General features: G+C 38.4%; 1 long non-coding RNA gene across 1 annotated transcript; it reads left to right on the top strand.

Annotated features, from left to right (window-relative positions):
* Positions 1 to 1115: 1115 nt before the first annotated feature.
* Positions 1116 to 2283, top strand: LOC141817218 (uncharacterized). Its single transcript, XR_012600798.1, has 3 exons — positions 1116 to 1201; positions 1913 to 2027; positions 2121 to 2283. It is a non-coding gene; the product is annotated as an uncharacterized LOC141817218 (long non-coding RNA).
* Positions 2284 to 4640: the final 2357 nt, after the last annotated feature.

Raw genomic sequence — 4640 nt, forward strand, 5'->3', positions numbered from 1 at the left:
TCTATTTTTCTTCTAATCTTGAATCAAATTTCGTCTTGCAGAAAAATCTATTTAAATCGAAGGGCAACTCCCCAAAAGAGTATTTTCAGAAACATAATTAAATACCTTTCATAAATTTTTAATTTCTAATAAACCGACTTTATCAAAATTTTCTCATAAAAGTCATAAATTTCCTTATTTATTTTTAGAGTATAATCTAAAATGTTGATTAATTTTTTTACCGAACTAATTGCGAAAAAAAATGAGAAATAAAAAGAATACAATCTGCAGGAAAATCTAAAAATAAAGGAGAATCAAATTTAACAACTCCATTTAATTAATTTTGAGGGAATAAATTTAGTTTTTAATTTTTATTAGTCAAGATAAATTAAATTTGCCTGTGTTTGAAGATTTTTATTCCATTAAATTGAATTTATTTTTTAATAAAAACTAAATAGTTAATCGAAAATTAGAACCATTGATAAATTTCTAAATTATTTTATTTTTGAAAAAAAAATTCAAAAAATGAAAGGAGTAAAAATAGTATAAATATTTAACAAATTATAAATGCTGGGAATGTTGCGCGACTCTTCCTGCGCGATCTGTGCGCGCCTGCTGACGTGGCGCGCACATTCGCTTCGCGTGCGTAACAACGTGGCTCCGATTCTCTCCTCTCTCTCTAAACCCATCGCGCCTCTCCTCTCCGTAAACCCTAAACCCAACGCAAGGTTAGAACCGCTCATTCTTCGGCATTTTCCTCTGCCCCAACGTAGAGAGCTATTACTCTTTATCCTCTAAGAGTGGTCTGGATCGGAAGCTGTTGATGATGTTGCGAAGAAGAATTCAGAGAATCTTGAAGCCGAGGAATTGATCGAGGAAGATGAGCCGGAGTTGGCTCCTGCGGCAACGGAAGTGGCTTTTCCGCCGAAAGATGAATCGGCCGCTAAATCAGATGAATTAGCCGAATCTGAAAGGGGGAACTCGAAAACTGCTGAGGAATTGGCCATATCTGTCGATAATGACACTGGTTTGACTGAAGAGATAAGCCAAGTTACGGAGGTTGCTGCTACTTCTCTTGCTTTTCTTGAATTAATGTACTGATTAGGGAATATCTCGCGCTATGCAGGTCCAGCATAGCGCTCTTCATAGCAGTTTCTTTTGTCAAGTCTGCCAAAGTTATTAATCATCTCAAAAGCCATATAGAAGCATGATGCCGTGACAAGTAGAAAATCTTCTTCTGGTTTTCTTACTTTACCTTCATACTCATGCTCAATCTTATAGGATAGAAAAACCGTACTAATAACTTCTCTGAGCAGTTCCGGCACATGTTATGCTGCTAATGTGCAAACTAGCTCTTAGATTATGGCTGACTTTTACAGATAATTTTAAATTTGGAGAAACTCAATAAAAAAAATTAGGTCTCATGCTTTCTTGACCTGCCATCCACTTTCATAGCTAAATCCTATTTCGCACAAGGGTATTCAACCACAAATGAAATTTGATGAAGAGTAATTAAGGATGTCTTCATGTAAGATCTTCATTGGCTTTTATGACATACAAAAAGGATGTCTTCACTTAGCGAATTGAGTCTCAATAAGCGTTGTTTGAAATTATATCTTCTTATGAGATTTTTCATATGCGATATTTTGTATATGTCTATCAGTGTAATTCTAGTAATGTGGCACAGAGAAAGCTTAATCTTCATTCATGATACTGATGGTTTGGAATGTGACAATAACTTACATCATATTGAACTCCCTGATACCTGATTCCATGCAAATCATAGCTTCAAAGTCATTCTCTTGTCACATCAATTTCAGAAGTTAACGTTTAACATTCAAGTTGCTATGTCCTATCAATTTGTTAGAATGACGATACTACTTAGTTAATATGTTTTCATCCACCCTCCTGTGTTATTTTATGCTTATTGCAGATACTTTCTGTTAACATAAAGAGTTTCGCGGGCAGTGTTGCAACACTTGCCAACTGGTTGAAATCGTTTACAGTAACAATGACTGCAAATTTGCTTTTGAGTTGGACCTTTGGAGGTTGAAATTCTGTTACCATGTGCTTCTCTCTAAAAATTGTCACCTATTTTTGTTGCAATAACATAGGATTTTTTCTATCTCCATCTTTGCCAGGTATCTTTTTGATTTACGCAGTTGTGAGTGCTCTCACCCTATTGTTTGTCATAATATGGGTTCTTGAGACCAAGGGAAGATCTCTTGAAGAAATACAATGGTCTTTTAGATGAGTTCTGTAAATACTCATCGAGTGTGCTCTTTATATCTACTTGACTCGAGACCTCTCAGAGTTCTCGAGCTTGTTCAGCCATGGTTAGCTGTTGCTTGTACCTGTTTTCTCTTGTATCACACGCTATTTTTGTATCCTGCTTGTTTAGCAAGTCCACTCAATTTAGCATCCAACAGTGGAATAATTTGCAATTTGCAGGAACAAAGACAAGGTCATTATGAATGATCAATGCGGCTATTTGATGCGGACAAAAATTTCATCATCAAATGAAGGTGGTGTTGCTGCTGGGTTTGCAGTATTGGATAGTATTTATCTGACATGAGAAAGCATGCTCGTTAAGGTAATGTGAGCAATTCTGTTCTCCTGGGACATCGAACTATATATGCCACTTGGACTTTGTTCTATTGATTAAATGGTTTGACTGACTTATCTGCAAGATCTTATTAGGAATTAATCATTGCATTTAGTTCCTTGAAAGTTATGGTCATGCATGCTCTTAAATTCCCCCTGAAGCAAAAGGTTTTGACCCCGGCATCCCTTAGCTATCATGTATGTTGCATCGACAGCTTCAGCCATCTATCAACAATTTACAATCTTCCTTGACGATTCACTTTTTGGCATGTGCTTTCCGTGTGGATGGGCATTTTGTAAGCTGATAATGATCATTTTTTAAAGTTTAATTTCAGCCGAACAGTTTGATATTTGAATTGTGACTTAGGTTCACAAGATCCGATCTGCATGCATCACCATTGCCTGCTTTTGTTGTTTTTTCACCATATCAATAGGCTTTTGAAATCCATGTATTTCCTTGTGGTAGGACACGATCCATAATAAGTTCATAACTCATATGATGGTGCAATGTTGCAGGTTGGTCGATTGGAGCTGCAAGGCGTGCAGTGCATATTTAAACGGATGTCAAAATTTGAGGTTCTTTACACTAGAAAACTTAAATATTACTAAAAAAAACACGTTGGTTTATCATTGGAGTTCTGTACATTTTGCAATGACAACTCCGTGTTCATGATGATAAAAAATTTGGAAGCATTAAAAGAGTAGAATTTTGATAGAGTTTAGTGCCCAAGAAATTTGCATTTTCATGCACAAATAGAACCAATTTCAATGCTGAAAGCAAACTAAACAAAGCCTGAAAGAGACAGTTTTCCAGGAGGAAAAAAATCTTTCTCATGATATAACCCTAGACCGTGCCATGATTACTAAAAGAAACCTCAAGACAAAGCAGACAATTTTCTTTTGTTGCATCTGCCTTACTGGACTTATCAAGGTAGATGTCATCAAAACAGATTTATTTGATTAAAATCTTGAAACCAAAGATGAAAACTTGAAATCACAACCGGCCAGAATAAACTCTTCTAGGTTGTAATATAAAACCAAGCATATCAATACTAGAAATCATTTCTGAATAAAACTATGATGTAATGTGGTAAGACCACAGCAACAACGATAGGATATATGAAACTATGATGTAATGTGGTAAACAAATTGAGAGGATCATTCACAGGGACAGAAAATGTGCTATTTGAATAATTAAATTGGGAACTTGGCAGGAATCCCTGGGTACTTGAGTGAACTTGACCCCAGTAAAACAGTACCCTTCCCTTTTAGGACCACAAAGGTTTCTTCACAAGAGTGGTGATGAATTGGCGTGTGCGAGTGCCTACCGCGAATGTCTGTAGCCAAACTTCAATCTAACAAAAAGCTAGATATTCAGAGTAGCCCTCTTATATGAGAACACTCAACTACTCAAGAAAGAGCAATATATTTAAAGGCATGCCATGCCGCCTAATGGCCGACTAATGAATATTGATTCCCTAATTCTTAAAACAGTCCAAAAGCCGACTCATTGTTCCAAAATAGTATGTTCACTAGTGAAATGAGTTACGAATACACTACATGAAAGATGCATAAATCATTCATTAACTATGGCATATAGTAAGTAGAGGTGTACTTTATCTAAAAGCCAAGAAGGATTAGGGCAACGATTCTTCCCGCGGCAAATGGATGGCGACGGCAAGGGTGGACCAGACGAAGGCGACGGAGGAGTGGACCAGACGGTAGCCTCGCAGAGCTCGGGCGGCGGCGTCTTCCCGCGGCGAAAGAACGGCGACGGCGGAGTGGACCAGACGAAGGCGACGGCGGCGACTCGTAGCCTCGCAGAGCTCGGGCGCCGGCGTCTTCCCGCGGCGACGAAGCGTCGCAGAGCTCGGGCGCCGACGTCTCGCAACCAAATAAAGCAGAGATCGCGAAGTGTTTAGGGTTTAGGGAGAGGCTGCGGATGCTTCTGGGCGGCGTGGAGGATGACGGCGAGCAGCGCGATGGGTTTAGGGTTCACGGAGGAGAGGCGCGATTTCTTCTTTTTTGGTTGATATCGCGTACATAAGCATTCATAA

The sequence above is a fragment of the Curcuma longa genome, unplaced genomic scaffold (genome assembly GCF_044706935.1).
Source record: "Curcuma longa cultivar G26 ecotype Majalengka, Jawa Barat unplaced genomic scaffold, ITB_CL_G26_1.1 contig_19693, whole genome shotgun sequence".
In the NCBI taxonomy this organism is placed as follows: Eukaryota; Viridiplantae; Streptophyta; class Magnoliopsida; order Zingiberales; family Zingiberaceae; genus Curcuma; species Curcuma longa.